Source organism: Schistocerca serialis, chromosome 6 (genome assembly GCF_023864345.2).
Source record: "Schistocerca serialis cubense isolate TAMUIC-IGC-003099 chromosome 6, iqSchSeri2.2, whole genome shotgun sequence".
In the NCBI taxonomy this organism is placed as follows: Eukaryota; Metazoa; Arthropoda; class Insecta; order Orthoptera; family Acrididae; genus Schistocerca; species Schistocerca serialis.
In genome coordinates this window covers 538,612,491-538,629,785 of record NC_064643.1, presented here as the reverse complement: position 1 = coordinate 538,629,785, position 17,295 = coordinate 538,612,491, and the positions used below count along the sequence as shown (strand labels likewise).

General features: G+C 40.2%; 1 protein-coding gene across 1 annotated transcript in view; it reads left to right on the top strand.

Annotated features, from left to right (window-relative positions):
• LOC126484447 (uncharacterized) overlaps positions 1-17,295 on the top strand; it is a 729,699-nt gene that overhangs the window by 542,254 nt on the left and 170,150 nt on the right. The gene's annotated exons all lie outside the window — the stretch shown is intronic.

The window sequence follows — 17,295 nt, the reverse complement described above, 5'->3', positions numbered from 1 at the left end:
ACTCTGCCCTACAGTGCATGGCGATTTCTCGTGCATACTTTATTACGCACACACTTTTATTCTATTCATACATTTTTCTCTCTACTTCACTTCACTTTTTACGTATTCATACTATATACATTATCAAGTATTACATGAATTATGCATGGGTTTTCATTACAGTTATAGACTTTATTCTTATCTGCACGAGAAGAAGCAACAGTCTAAATTGGAAGTTACTCATTAAAACTTCCAGTATCTGATTTGCGCCGTAGTTCGATAACTAGTTGCAGCATTTGTATCGAATACTTACAGTTTTCACTTTCTTACTCTCTTTAGCAATTCTTGATTAAAAACAAACATTTATACCTATACGTATCTTATTGGAAAAACATTTTTATTTAGCTTTTCGCAAAGTGGAGCACTATATTAGATGCTTCTCACTCTACACGCCGTATTTTGGTGCGGAATATCCTTTCATATGCTTGTCAGAGACATTCTAAATTTCATTTAAATTATTCAGAGCGCTTCAAGTAAGAATTAAAAAATAGCTTTTCTTCGTTCTGTTCTATTTTAACGGAGAAAATTAAGTCATTTAAAAATGCTTTCACCTTCTTTTCTTTTTGAGAGACTAGAGCTTATTCCTTTCTGAGTACGTAAAGTGACTACATGAAAAGCGTAAACTATCTATACGTAGTTTAAGATCCACTGAAAATTTATTTATTTTCATACACAATAAAAAGTTCTATCGTAAGCTTCAACTACACATTACTAGAGATTTTCAGACGTTTTCCCATTCTGTATCAAGACAACTTCGAAATGTATACGAGAATCCTCATTAAATAATTTCCACCGCTACATAGCGGAACATACGGTGATTATGACATCTCACAGCTGATGCGTGATGATGTCTCCTCACATTACACCACCACGTGGTAATCACCAGAACAGGATTGATGTACATGGCATACAAGGTATAAACAAATGTATAGCACATTTGCATGACACATTCCTCTCATGGAGACAAGGAAATTATTTTATATGAACGTGGCTCTGTAAACGCTATGTTTTCATGGTACAACTAACTTTCTCCAACTCATTAAGGGAAGGTTTACTATCTTTTGGTTCAAAAAATCGATATTTTTTAAATTGCATTTTTGGATCCATAAAAGTGTTTAGAATCCACCCATGAAACGGTTTTTCCGAATACGGAACGGAAATGTTTGTTATTCGCGGTTGAACAAAAACATGCACCTGCCTGAAACCGGCCTTTTTCACGCACCAGTTTTTTTTCTTTCGGAGGATGAGTTTGCTTGGGAGGAAACACACAAAATTCAAATGAAAGTTTGAACGCGTGTGTTTGGAAGTTAGCCTCCAAGCATTTGCATTCTGGTGCGAAGACTGTGGAGATTGCGAATTTCCTGGCAGTGAGCAGCTTCAACGAAGGGTATTCAGCAATTCTGAAGACCATGACAACGATGGACGTCATCCTGGGACTCTATTCGACGCAGTTCACCAGGCATTCGGACGACCACCGGATTCAAGCGGCCGAAAACCGCTTGTCACCGGCCGTACGAGCAGCTCTGGAGCAGCGCAGGATGGCCCAGATCGAGCAGAACGCCCTCTATGAGGAAGAGGAAGGACTAGTTTATGGACTCTGAATGGCAGATTGAACGTACGTTGCATAATATTGCATTTATATATAGTCAAAACTTCAAACGCGTTTTTCTCGAAATGACGTTTTGTTTATGGCGTGTATGGTAACTTCAAATCTACTGAACCGACTGGCATGATTCTTTGTTTCTGACAAAAATAACTAAATTGTCTAGGAGTTGTACCACTTTTATTCCGATCCATCAACTATAAATATTTTTACTTGGCCGACGAAGTCGAAAAATCGATGAAAGAAACCAAATGTTTTCAGATGGCCGCCGTTTTGTATCCTATGGTCCAAATAATTCAAGCGAGGTACAACTCCTAAAGAATCTTATATACTTCGCTAACGTCAACCAATTTTGATTTTAGACGAGCCGGCTGACCTGTGACATACCGCGCGTGGAGGTCTACGTCGAAATTTTGTTTCGTTCAGACCGCACTTCCGTCTTTGCTCTTATACATTTTCGGTCGAAAACATTCCAGTTTGTAGAGAAAATATCAATAAACATTTTGACCAAAATTGACATTGATATCTATAGCACATCCCGAGAAAAAAATTATCTATAACACACCCCGAGAAAAAAATTCTCAAAGAACATGCTTTCTTCGGGCAAAGATAGTAAAACTCCCCTTAATAAAGGGAAACACACAAGAACAGAACGTTAGAATCCTGGAGAACATGCACTCTTGGTGACGTCTGGTTACGTTGTGCACCGCCAAATTTTTGTTTTACATGTCCCTGCTTCCATGCGACGTACGTCATTGCTTGTTTACAGGTAACGTCAACTGTTTTAACGATTACTATGACCGTTGTAAGCACACTGGTTACTACATAGATTTAATCACAGACTTGACTCATGGAATGGCAGTATACACAAATGTAGATACTAGATGCCCATGTGATGTCTGGATCGAAGATGCTTCGATAGGAAAAAGTTTGGAGCCATTGATGCATGTATAAACACTCACGGGAGACATATTGAACACCTCCTGTGAGAAAGAGTTGCATTTGGTATGCTGGTGCCTTCAGTTTGTGCGTGTTTCCAATGGTTAATGAGGTAGAGAAAATGAGTTGTAACATGGAAATAAAGCTTTTCCAGACCCATGTTCATGTAACATAATTTTTTCGTTTATGTATGAGGTATGTGCCCTGCAATTTGTGAAGTACATTTTTGTTGCACCCTGTATTTCGTAACACTAATACAATACCATGCAACCACTGAATCTGAAAGGAAAATCCACTTCCACCTACAACTGTAGCTTATTTGTAAGACAGAATTAGAAGTTTCTTTCGAAAATGTGCTATAAGTATAGTAATCTCTGTATTTATATGGTAACTTTTCTACAGAGTGTGAAGAGTTAACTGTTTATAACGTACCACAGTGGTGTAGAGGAAGTCGAGACCAATAATTTGGTATAGGACGCTTGTGGTCTGTCTCTATCCCTCTCAACCTCTCCTTCTCTCTTTTTATTTCCATCTCCCCTCTCTCTGTCTACCTCCTCCTCCTCCTCTGTTTGTCTCCTGCTCCCCCTGTCCTGTTCATCTCCTCCTGCACCTCTCTCTGTCCATCTCCTCTTCCCCCTATCTCTGTCCATCTCATCCTCCTCCTCCCCTATCTTATCCATGTTCTCTCCCACTATCTCTGACCATCTCCTCCTCTCCACTCTCTCTGTCCGTCTCTTCCTCCCACTCTCTCTGTCCGCCTCCTCTTATTCTCTCTCTCTCTCTCTCTCTCTCTCTCTCTCTCTCTCTCTTCATCCGCTCCCCCTCTTTGTGTTCATCTCTTCATGTCCACTTCCACCCACTTATTTTGTAAGCACAGAATAAGATTTTTTTAAGTATAGTAATCTCTGTACTTGTATGATGGCTGTTCTACAGAGTGTAAACGTTAACTGTTTACTAGGTATCACAGTGGGCTAGGGAAAATCGAGACCAACAAATTGGTATAGGGCACTTGTGGACTGTCAAGCCGGGAAACGGCCTCAAATTGGCCTACAAGAAGACATGTAAGCTGCTGCGTATGCGCGCCATGCGAGATTTTCAGTATCGTCTCCCTCTCTTACGCCACCGGCATTAATAGCTATTTCGTCAACATTACTAATTTAAACTTTCCCTTGAGGGTAATGAAACGAAATAAAAACTTCTGTAAAACTTATCAAGAAACTAATTACGCTTACAATTAAATCTAAACGTAATCCTTACAAGCCCAGAAGTTCAGTAATAAGAAGTTCAGACAAACAAAACGATTTAATTGCTAATTTTATGCTGTTAAAATTCAAAATATTTCTAGATAAAATTTACACAAACGTCAATTTCACATTTTCTAGGTGCAAGAAATTGCGATTTTAATATTCAGGGACAATTCCAGCCAAACTTTCGTGCAGAGCACAAGCTCTGTAGTGTGGGTGAACTTAGTAGGCCAATTCGAGACTGTTTCCCAGCTTTATGGACCATGTAGAAATTTGTTTGTCTAAATTTCATTTACACCACTACGGTACATTGTACTCTGTGAACACATATCATTTGCACCCTGTATAGTTTTGCTCCTTTACAGCTAATGTTGCCTTGAGCCTATTGGATAAGCTTTACATTTGGATTGTTGAGTAATTGGTATACCTAAGTAATTTTGATTGAATTTACTTCTCATTCTAGGTGTTCTGTTTCAGTGCTAATATGTGAGCATCGTCTATCAAGTATCTGTGCGCTGTGTATTTATGTGCGACTGCACTATCTAATAAAATATTAACTGTGACCTCTTTGACAGACAGTTCCTGTTGATAATAAAATTTGGAAGTAGTAACATGATTTGGTGGTAGTTCTGACATTCGCAAGCATTTCTGTTGGGCGCCCATACACATGCTTTTCTGATGGAGAAGGAAGGTTGTGGAGAAAGCTGGTTGCTATAGACATTTTCAGATACTTTGCTCTTTTTTTGTTACAACAAAAAAGGAGCCAGTCATTTGGCTACAGAAATAAACTTACTACTTAACCGAGCGTGGTAGGGCAATGGTTAAGACAGGGTACTCACAAGGGAACCTCCCCATCGCACCCCCCTCAGATTTAGTTATAAGATGGCACAGTGGATAGGCCTTGAAAAACTGGGCACAGATCAATCGAGAAAACAGGAAGAAGTTGTGTGGAACTACGAAAAAAATAAGCAAAATATACGAACTGAGTAGTCCATGCGCAACATAAGCAACATTAAGGATATTATGAGCTCAGGAGCGCCGTGGTCCCGTGGTTAGCGTGAGCAGCTCTGGAGGGAGAGGTCCTTGGTTCAAGTCTTCCATCGGGTGAAAATTTTACTTTCTTTATTCTCGCAAAGTTATGATCCGTCCGTTCGTTCATTGACGTCTCTGTTCACTGTAATAAGTTTAGTGTCTGTGTTTTGCCACCGCACCGCAAAACCGTGCGATTAGTACACGAAATGATGTGCCTCTCCAGTGGGCACCGAAAACATTTTCTCGCAAGGTCATACGTCAACCGATTCCTCCACAGGAAAACACGTCTGATATATTCTATACGACACTGGTGACGGCATGTGCGTCACCTGACAGGAATATGTTGTCGACCCACCTAACTTGTACACTTGGCGAATGGGTAAAAAGATTCTTCTACCTTGCCCGATTTAGGTTTTCTTGTGGATGTGATAATCACTCCCAAAAAAGTGATGAAAACATAAGAGTTTGCCACCTGAACTGCAACAAATGACTTCAACAGTTTCGCAGTCGCACAGTTTTCCCTGTGCTCTATCAAAACATATGTTTCTAACGTTTTCAAATTTTTCCGTGTGTAGACCGTCAAATCCTGCATGTGTCCAAGCAATTCTGAACATGTCCTGGAATTTTGGAGAGCGAAGTTGATTATGTTTGAGTGCCTTAACTTTGATAATAGTCTGAAAATAAAAAATTTTTCACTCGAGGGAAGCTTGAACCAATGACCTTTCGTTTCGCAGCTGCTCACGCTAACCACGGGACCACGGCGCTTCAGAGCTTACAGTGCCCTTGATGCTGCCTATCTTGCGCATGGACTACTCAGTTTGTATATTTTGCTTATTTTTTTCATAGTTCCACACAACTTCTTCCTGTTTTCTTGATTGATCTGTGTTCAGTTTTTCAAGGCCTAGCCACTGTGCCAACTTGTAATTAAATCTGAGGGGGGTGCGATGAGGAGGTTCCCTTGTCAGTATTAACGAAGACCGGTGTTCCTATCTCGATCTAATGATCCACATATATGTTTTATATAGTTTCACTTCAGGAAAATGGAAGGATAGTTTCTTTGAAACGGCCATGGTTGGTTTCGTTTCTAATCCTTGTCAAAACAGAGCTTCCACTCAACCACATAAGATCTCATCATCATCTTCTCTTTCCTTTCAGTAATGTACAATATTTGCTGAAAACAAGTAAACCGCATTCGACAGATTGTTTTTGTTTCTGGCTAATTAGGTAATGAAAACCGGCACGCTGGATCATATTCAGTGATACTTATTTCAGAGAATTCCTTCACTGCCTCTCCTTTGTAGTAAAATATGAGCCTGCTTTTTCTTCATGGTGTCCAGAAATGTTGCGGCAAACTTCGAGCGGTTGTAGAGGGTGCCTTAAGGAACAAATGGAGAATAGAAACCCTTTTCCAGAAAGTCATCCAATGACGCTGCAGAGGGTCCAAGTTATAGACGCCGGCGCCTGCCACTAGGACACCCCTTTGGCAGCAAACATGACTTCGTACACCAGCGGACCATAGGCGGAACGTCTCTCAACGGTGTTTGTTATTCATTGATTTTCAACTGATTGCCATGATCGCCGGTGGAGAATTTGAAGCTAGCTGCTGCGTAGACAGGTATTGTCTCTTCTAAATGCAATACTCTGTTGCCTTGGAGGATAATGGTTTCTGACACGAGTTTCCACCTGCAGTTTACTTTTCTCCTGTGTACCAGAAAACATGGGAGATATTAGAGGGTTTCAGGACAAAAATAAACTGCTGATGGAAACCCATGCCATCCGTCAAGGCAACAGAGCACCACCGCAGCAGCTGGCTACGTCTTTTCCACTGGCGTACGTGGCAATCAGTAGCGATCACTGAACAACAAGCAACACTGTGCGAGCACTAAACTCAAGTTGCCAGACCGGATGTGGCGTTGTAGGTACCATTCCGGGCAGCTATATCAGTGTTGTTATCAGTAAATACGGCGTCATTCGTCGTGCAGCCGCGCGTGCAGCAGCATCGAAGATCACACAGAGAGCATGCTTCGCTATAGGAGGAGATTCAGGCGTGCGCGCCTTCCAGTTCATAAGGCCAAAGATGATGTTGAAATTACTACAACGTCAGGTCTTGGAGGTCAAGTGATTCTTCAGGGCCCGTCTACGTTTTGTGGAGGTGTTTTGCAATTTAGTGTTACCAAAACTAAAGCTCCACAGCTTGGTAATAACTGGATAACTGTTGCTATTGTACGGTACGATGGTAGTACCGTTAAAGGTGTTTCTGGATTGGAGGCTTTCAATAACAGAGTTGTTATTGCTTTTCGAACATTTCAAGTTGGCGAGGTGTTCAATAGGGACATCGGAACGTCTTATTTTACTAGCAACATGGCTTTTATTTTGAGGACTCGGTCCGTCAATGTACAAAGTCACGTTTGCTGCCGGAAGGATGGCTTAGTATCAGGTGTCGGCGCCTATGACTTCAACGCTCTGTATTATCGTTGGATGGCGTTTCCGACACGGTTTCCTATCCTAGATTTGTTCCCCAAGACACCCTGTACAGTCTATCGAAGTTTGTCACAACATTCTTGGGACACCCTGTACACTGCTTGCACTGTTTTGCGTTGACGGTATTCAGGATAATTATCGTACCTGTTTGCGGCAAATCGTGGATTGTTTCTCCCTTCACGTACATATTGATTAGCATTTTAAACAATGTCTCTTGGGTTCTTTCTCCGAGCGACTTTAGTTTCGAACCTGTATGATCATGCAGCTCATTTACTCCTCTGACGATTTCTTCATTTCCAGAGAGTTCTCATCATAATATTTTCCTTCCTACAGTTTGTATACATAATACTGCTACTTTGTCATCATCTGTTATTATTCTGTCCTCTTTCACTTATTTGGTAAAGTCTTGTTTTGAACTGAATGGTTCAAATGGCTGTAAGCACAATGGGGCTTAACATCTGAGGTCATCAGTCCCCTAGACTTAGAACTACCTAAACCTAACTAACCTAAGGACTTCACACACACCCATACCCGAGGCAGGATTCGAACCTGCGATCGTAGCAGAAGCGCGGTTCCGGACTGAAGCGCCTAGAGCCGCTCGGCCATTGAACTGAAGATCTTGGTACACTCGCTCAATGTTACCTTTTATTATAGTTTAATCCTTCTCCCTCATTAATTTTAAACTATTCTCCACATGCTTTCTTTATCTGTTCATCGCATTTCTGTATTGTCAGTATCCTGCCTGATATCGTGCTATATTTCGCTCTATATTTTCTTTCATTGTGCTGAGGCTACAGTTTGTCCATCTCCTCCTCCGCCTCCCTCTGTACAGAATTTTATATCCCATCTCAAAGAACGCTTCTTTAGCTAGTTCCCATTTCATGTCATGCCAGTTTCATCAATACTTCCACGTACGTAATACTCCGCCATATTTCGAAAAAATCCGAATCTACACTCTGATTATACGCTTCTGCTTCCATTTTCGTTTTCATTATGTTAGGAATCTGTAATCCCCGCTATTAGAACCTCTAATCTTTGGAAGTCGCTCTTCTCTCGTTCCTAGCATATCTAGTTTCCCTTCCACTATCAGTTATCTTCCATTCCACGTTGCTGTTCTGGAGACATCTCGTTTGTGTTCTGCTTCAATGAGAACAGGCGATGATAGGATACACATTATGAAAAGTATTATTATGAAGTAAAACTAGGGGATAAACAAAATAAAACAGATTCTAAAATTTACTTGTCTGCAGGTATCTGAAATCAAAATATGTTCATGGTTAGGTGTAATTAGATGAACACTAACTTCACTGAACGAAGGTTTATTCAGCACTTGCACATACAAGAGCGCGGAGCGAACTGCCTCCGGCCAGAACACATATGGTATATATACAGTTACAGAACATACCAGTACAAAAATTCTTGACATTTGGGGATACTTCTAGAATGTACTCGAACCGAATATAGAAATTAAAATCTTAAAGTTCAAGTGAGTTCTGAACTCCCGACCATGCAGGCAATAGTCAAGTATCATAACCACTACACCACAGTTTCCTCTGCAACACGAGGTTACTTCAACTGGTGCATCGGAACTTTGCCCTCCAAGCTGCCTCCAAATAAACATTCTCCTCGGGGTTCCTATGAGTCGTGATTTGTACTCAGCTGTGACCAGCTGGTGTTGATTGAAACTACACGTCTTATGCCACGACAATTCTGCGCGTAACTTCCGACCCTGAAAACTCGCCTTATCTGTGTGCCCACAGTCTAACATGTAAGCGTGAAATGACTCTTCGATACATGTTGGTGGTCTAAACAGTGTACGCAAGAAACATTGCACAATTCGACACTGGAGGTACAGCGTGCCCTGATAAATTCCAATGCAAACAGACGTTTACTTTTTACGTCCATTACACACCTGGCTGCACGTAGGGCTCTCCTGTTGTCAAAAGAGTATCGAGAAAGAGGATTATTCTGAAAAGAAAAGAACCGAAAATTATGCAAGACATGAGGGTGGTACAAAACATTCTTTGAGCGTTTTGTGTTGCTCACAGTGCGAAAGATGGTTTTTTTCTGATCTACATCTGCAACATCTGTGTTGTGCGAGCTGCACTCCTACAGTTGTAAGAATTAAGGAATGTTTTCTTATCCAGACAGACTAGGTGGAAGTACTGCAATAAAATAACCAAAGCACATTGAGCACAATGCCGGGTATATAAAAACGGTTACTGCAGGAAATAATATCGATACAAAAGTGTTTTTTTAATTCACAGCGGTCTTATTTTCTTCTCCTTTCATGTTGTGTTGAAGAAATGTTAATATCCCTGAACAATCCTTCATGCTGCTTTTATGCATGTATGTAAATACATAAACTTTCGAATAAAGCATAGTTCATTATCAGTAGCTAATGCGGATTGTCTCATCACTCATTACCTTCGGAATCAATACGAGATTCGTTACTTATCAATAACTTGAGATAATGCCCTGTGTTAATATATTTCGGTGAAAATTACAATAGTGGTATAAAAGTAATGGCAATGAACCTTAATTTTTAAATGTAAAAGACTATAGCTCAATTCGCTTGTCCAAGTACACTATACTTTAAGAATAATGCAAAGTCACAGATAAGCGTCACGGAAAAAATTGTTTAGCACGTAAACAAGCACAGAGTTTGATATGGTGAAGAGAAAAATCTAAAACAAATAAAAACATTCGCTTCTATATAATGACTTGGGTTGTATTTGTTTTCGAGTTAGCACCATTAAATCCGATGTGTGTAGTTAATTCCTTACGTTGGAACATCAGCGAGAATGAGTTGTGAGCTACGCTGACCAACCAATTCGTTTAGGAGTTACAACTGTTTGTAACCATAAAAATAATTAATAACGATGGTGCAACAAATTTCTGATGCGGGTCAAATCACTGGAAAGTAGTCAGTGGAGACTATCTAGGCGATTGGCATACAAATAGCATCAACGAACATCCAGACAATCAAAGCTAAACAACCTGAGAAATGCAAAGCCATATTACATACGTGACATCCCCAAAATGGAACACGTTTATGCCTTCAAAAATTACTGTTGAGCAAAGCGTAGGTGATGTCTCGTTTCTGCATATACATCTTTCCGTAATTTCCTTTAGGAGTCAGCTGCTCCGACGATGAACTGATAGTGGCATGGAAGGACAGTTACAAGGCTCTACAAATTTGTGTCGCCTTAACTTCCTTCTTCTAGTGCTTTACTGAAGGCGAAACGGTTCACCTTCACCCACTGATGGCGACAATAACGGTGAAGACAAAGTGGGATATTGGCCATACCACAATTGGTATTTGCACTTCGTTATAATTGGTTTTGTATTGAAAACCACGAAGCATTTTGTTTTAAGTTGTGTAGCTAATGTCGACAAATTTGCACAGAGTACATTTGTAAAACAGCTATTGAGAAAACACAAGCGTGCTCTCAGAATATTTTTCTGACACAACTCTGAATTGTGACTATATGTTTTCATTGCGAATGTGCATCGACTTTTCCAGGAGAAAAGAACTATCCATTTCAACACGCCAGTGTTCATGACCTGTAATAATCTTTGTGTCTAACTTTTACTGTTTCTCAATACAATGTTTGCAATCATTTGAGTCAACTTGGCAATTGTTATGCGATACAAACAGCCACACCAGTTGTTTATATCGCACTTACCCTCTGAACAACTTCTGTCACACTTCCGTTACAATGAGGGTACAGTCACACTACTTAGGAACAGCCTCTTCGTGAAGATGATACGCAGAGTAGCAAACACAAAGAAGAGATCCAATAGCATAGCGTTTCACCTTACAAGAAAGGTATGTCACACAATCACCATAGAAACGCTACCACTTAGGAAATCAGACAACGTAAACGTAACCTAGTTTAGGACAACATGTTTTTGAAACTCACACCTTACGTAAAAAAATTCCCCAAATTAAATGCTGTACTTCGACTGTTTTTAAGTTCCTCTAACAGACTCCTAGCATTAGGTGGTTCTGTAATTGTGCAGAAACATAGAGTGGTGCAGTATTTACAGAAAGTAAGGCGTTAAACAATACGAGTACCTTCCCCTTTATCGAATCTGCTTTGGGTGAAGTTAGCGATAGTAATATACTGTGACTTCGGTTATTACTATGATGTAAACCCATTCACTAGCGCGGTAACAATCCTCGAAGCTAAGGATCTTCATGGACTCCCGCGTTAAATTGCATATCCAGCATCTCTTCCTCAGTGGACAGTCTACATCCCTCTCTCCTATTACGGTAGTTAGCAATTATTACTGTTACCTCACAACTTAATTAAATACAAGCGTAATAGTTACAAGGGTCACAGTAAATAACTACAACTCTCTCATTTTGAATATGTGGAGGAGTAGAGCCGCAGTAAATTAATACACTGCTTCACCATGTAGATCTGGAGAAAAAGAACATACTCCCATTGTTGTACATGTTAGTTGTGCCGGAAGGAGAATACTTCATCTCCAGACAGTCTTCCTTATACAAATCGCTAGATAGCAAGCTGTCTCGAGCCATCCTAGAAGTTAACTGTACACAGCATAAACAAATGTGATAGCGCTGTAAATATTATAATTAGCCTATAAGTTTTCTGCAATTCCAGGCAACTTTAATTTCTTTACGACTGACGTAACCAATTTTCTTTTGCTTTCTCTTATTTTCTTACATTATTACTACATTTTTTAGTTTCAATATTACCTACCTTTGCCCTCGTCTATTGATTTCCCCCATGTCTACTGGTATTGCGATTTCTTTAAACTTGTTTGCTTTTCACCGCTCTTCAGTGGAGATTAGTCATATTTCCTTGGCGTACCGCTGTGATCACGATCACCGAGAACTTTGCATTTATCTGTGCGTCTGTTGCTACCATCTTGCCTGTACTGTTTCTGCCTTTTCTACTTCAGTCTAGTTTTAATCGTTATGGTCCGTTCACATCTACAACTGTATTTTGTTTACTGTGCAGCATGTGTTTCCCCAGCCTCTTGCATTGCTCTTCAAGAGTTATTCTCTGATGTCTTAACACACGTCCTACGATTTATACCTTCCTCTCGTCATTATTTTTGCACAATTTTCTTACAGGTTCTGTGGAGAACATACTCGTCTATCTCATTATTCTATCTGATCTTCAACATCCTTCTGTGGATGATGATGATGATGATGATGATGATGATGATGACTATGATTATGATGATGATGAAATCCCATACTCCGAGGAGCGTAGGGGTAGGTGCGGGAGACCCGCACTGTCGACTAGGCAAGGTCCTAGCGGAGGTGGTTTGCCATTGCCTCCTCCGACCGTAATGGAGTTGAATGATGATGATGACGACGACACAACAACACCCAGTCATTTCGAGGCAGGGAAAATCCCTGACCCCGCTGGGAATCGAACCCCGGGAAGCGAGAACGCTACCTCAAGACCACGAGCTGCGGACCCTTCTATAGAACCACACCTTAATGCTTGTATCATCCACTTCCGTTGCTGCTTGATCATCCACATATTGCTTTCTCCTTCCGATATCAACACGGCGAGTCTGTTGAAGCTTCAAAAAATGTGTGTGAAATCTTATGGGACTTAACTGCTAAGGTCATCAGTCCCTAAGCTTACACACTACTTAACCTAAATTATCCTAAGGACACACACTCACACACACACATGCCTGAGGAAGGATTCGAACCTCCGCCGGGACCAGCCGCACAGTCCATGACTGCAGCGCCTTACACCGCTCGGCTAATCCCGCGCGGCTGTTGAAACTTGTTAAAGTTATCAAGCAGTTATAAATAGAGGAACAAAGCGACAGTGACCAATTTCACAAGTTTGTAAATGTCTTGAGAGTGAAACTGAGGGCTGGAACCCACGTATAGTGTGTCGACATTAAAGAGCCCAGTGTGTGCCGCTAGGCCAACTCATCTGCAGCAAACATGAGTTCTTACGCCATTGGAGCTTGACAGCATCCTATACACTAGACAACGTCACTGTAGCGACCGACAAGCTCAAGGGTGGAAGAAACGAACTGACACTTGCTGCCGAAGGTATGCGAAAGAGGCAGGCATTGGCCTCTCTGTAGCGTCGTTGGATGACGATTCTGAACGTGGATTTCCACCATCAATTTAAACCTCTAGACACCCTCTACAGCTCCTCGCAGTTTCCCGGTGCTGTTTTCATCCTGTATACCCTTTTCTCTCTTCTCAAAATGCACTTCGCTCGCGCTCTTTGTTAGACAGCTGCCATTTTTGTCTTCTCCTACAGTTTCTACGCTCTACTGCCCTCTCTGGTGCATGGAAGTTATTCCCTGATGTCTTAACACATATCCCATCATCCTGTCCCTTCTTCTAGTCAGTGTTCAGTGTTTTATACGTATTTTTGTACTCGCCGAATGTACGTAGTACCTCCTCATTTCTTATCTTACCATTCAATCTAATTTTCATTATCCTGCTATAGCGCCACACTTCAAACGGTTCGATTTTCATTTTTCCCGTTTTTCTCAGAGTCCACGATTCACTTCCATAGAATGCTGTTCGCCAGGCGTAAATTCTCAGAAATTTTTTCCTCAAATTAAAACCGATGTTCGATGTTAGTAGACTTCTTGCCCAGGAACGCCCTTTGTGCTCAGTAGACAATTCACTCCATTCATTGTGTTCTGTAATTGTTCCTCGCTGTCATTGAGCATGGGAATGTCTTGAGCGAATCATTTGGCTGCTATTCACGTTTATTTTTATAAATATGTGTTCTTTTCTGTGCTTTCAAATCACATTTTACTCTTCTATTACAAACCGGCCAGTTTTCATTCTCTGTAATAACGATTAATTAGTTTCCTCACAAATATTTTCTGTTTTATGACCTAAACAGCTTATGAAAAAAGCAACAAAAATGTAACGTCTGATTTGTTTCAATCCTTGATTGAAAGAATAATTTTGTCTCTTCGTTTCTGATAAACCCTCCCTTATGGAATACTACAAAGACGTGGTGTTTTTAGCGTTCATCTTTAATGAAATTATCATCATGAAAAGTACGCCCATAACACGAAGTGTATCTGCTCCGCGCTGTTCGTTATTTTTTTGTTAGCAGCAGCAAGGAGTCGACGAACAGTGCACTACCTTACAAATGAGGTCTCAGTCCCTCCTCATATGTTTCAGGTCTGCTTATTTTAAGAACACGATTTTTAAAAAGCCAACCTGTTTCCTGCACTGGCATTGCTTCCCTGCTGGTAAAATACTGCATACGGAAGGCAGGAACACCAACACACCTTTACGCCTACTTCTCATTTAGTATCATCGAGCTGTTTATTATTAGTCCCTCGCCAGAACAAATGCTTTATGCTTATTTCCAAGGAGTTACTTCGTTAGTTACAAAGTGTATCGAAGTTTTGTTTCCTCATTGTGGTCCCAAAACTGAATAATTTTTGCAGTACTTTAAATATTACATTTATTAAAACAAAATTATAAAAGTGCTCATCTTTAGTAACGTTTCAGTGTGGTTACCGTAAAATTATCGTTTAATGAAGGTACATGTACCGATTCATCGGACCCCCGTAACATGCGACGTTACAATAGTTGCATTTTAAAACTCATTATTAAAATACCAGTGTTAAAATTACTCTAAACGAAAACATGCAGAATCCGAAGTAGCATACTTCTCTCGCTACACAGCTCACTAATTTTCTCTTGTCTTCAATCTATTCTATGAGCATATGGATAAATCCTTTTTAAAATTATTTTTGTTTCCTCGACGTTAGAACTAAAAGTGATTGTCATATAGTTTATATGCAGCATTCCATTTGGAATGCTGTTATCAAGAGAAGATTTGAGTTCGCCTGAAGGCAGTGGTATTAAGAAACGCCGGCGCATGTACAGCGAGAAGAGACGACTATGGAAATAGTAAAAACACAATCTTCGCGTGACTGATGTTCTGCGACTACAGCGTTCGCCGATCCCCCCTTTATTGCCTCCACTATCCGAAGAATACCAGCAGACAGTCACAGACTCTACAAGCTCTCAGTGTGCACACCTCAGCTACCACATGTAACATAAGTCGAGCATGGTGAACAAGGTATTCCACATAATTAATCATACTGTTCCAGGTTATTACGTAGTTTACTGTTTTCACTATTATTAATGAAGTTGCTTTAAAATGTTGTTCTCATCGAAGCAAACGTTTCCACTTATCAATAAAATAATTAATGCCTAATAAAGCTATTAATTCGCAGCTGCATGTCTCTGACGTATTGTACCAATTGAAATTGGTAGAAACTTACATTATTTGATAATATGCTAAGGTAGCTTAGCTCTTTTAAAACTGCACGAAAATGTATTTGTAGTTTTCAGATGATGATGAATCAGCAACTTATTATTCCACTAAACTGCAGCTTGGTAGAAGGTTGTGTTTTAACATTACTTCAATTTTATACTTATATTTAAAAAGAAAATAGTAATTATAGTGCTCCAATATTTTGACTGATATTTTCATGTTGTATTCATTTATTTGTTTCATGATACATGCCATACTATGTGATAACTGATAAAATGCAAGTAATGTAGATAAGCTTCACATACAGGGTGATTTAGCTGGACCAGCTATGGGTCTTATGCAACCCACAAGGCCTTCAAAAACCATCTGCGAGATTTCCACATTCTCCCTCTCGGTTTGCGCGATCTACTAGTCCTACAGAAAAAATGAACAGGACCTTTGTGTAGTAAATTTCATGTAGTTGAATTTTAAACTAGGATTCATTTTCGGTACAGACTATAGTTCTCGAATTATTCAAAATACGTACAAAAGTGACATTGAAACCTCGTTTTCCTTGAATAAATCGATAACTGTGGCCTCCGGCGAAAACCTATTCCGTTAAAAAATTTAACTACGTTAAATTTACAGTTTTCACGTAGCGAGTGAGAGAATATGAAAATCTCGCACTGTTTTTGAAGGCGCAGGTTGCATAAAACCTACAGATAGAGACAGCTGATTCGCTCTGTACATATCTTTAGCTGCATTTAACTCAAGATGATTTCTGACAGTTTAATTCAGCGGAATGTAATTAATACAGTGCTTGGATTTCTCTCTGGAACAGCACACAGCTATCACAACAATATCGATCTTTAAATAGCGTACATCGTTAAATGCTGTACACCACCAGATACTGGATGAAGACATCACCAGCCTACAAGTAATCTGACGAGGCGAAATGTTTCATTTCTCGTGTACTTTACTTTCTCATATCTTGTACATGTCATTATTCCTTACCTTTTCTTTTGGCCAAGGGTAAAGAAAATCCATGTTAATTCTTTTCTTCTAGAATGTGGTAAAGCACATCTAGAGCTTCTCACAATGAACGCGTAGAAGAATCTTATAGCAAGCTGCCATCTGAGTCCTTGAAGGAATGTTTATTACTCTGCCACCTGTGTTACGATTTAAAATACTCTTGAGGTAAGAGCCTATTGCATGAGTACAAACATTTTATAAGAATGGGTGTACTTCTTGCTACTCACCTGAAGATAAAAGAATAAGAATTCATTTCCACGTTACGCTGAGTGCTAAATTATGAACCCCGTTGCGAGGAGTAGTTTGGCTGATATTCAGCATAGGACGATGACATATTGTACACAGGTAGAGAATAATTGTTCATCACCAAGTCTACACTGATGGCGATTGGTTGAACGGATATCAGCCTGCTTCATCTCCAGATCATATTCGTCTCTCGATAATTCATTAATTGCGATTACTATTTAAGGAGGGATATTATTCTTCAGTTGGGGCGAGACTATCATACACGGTGGGTGGCCAAGATCACAATTGTAACTGTGGGCATTGTTTTTGGTTGTTTTTTTGGGACCCGAAAATGTTTTCCTACCATTCGGGAGGACTACACCACTACCTGACAGATCATCCTCATCTGCAACTGGATTGGTCGTGGGGGCAGGGTCCATTAAAA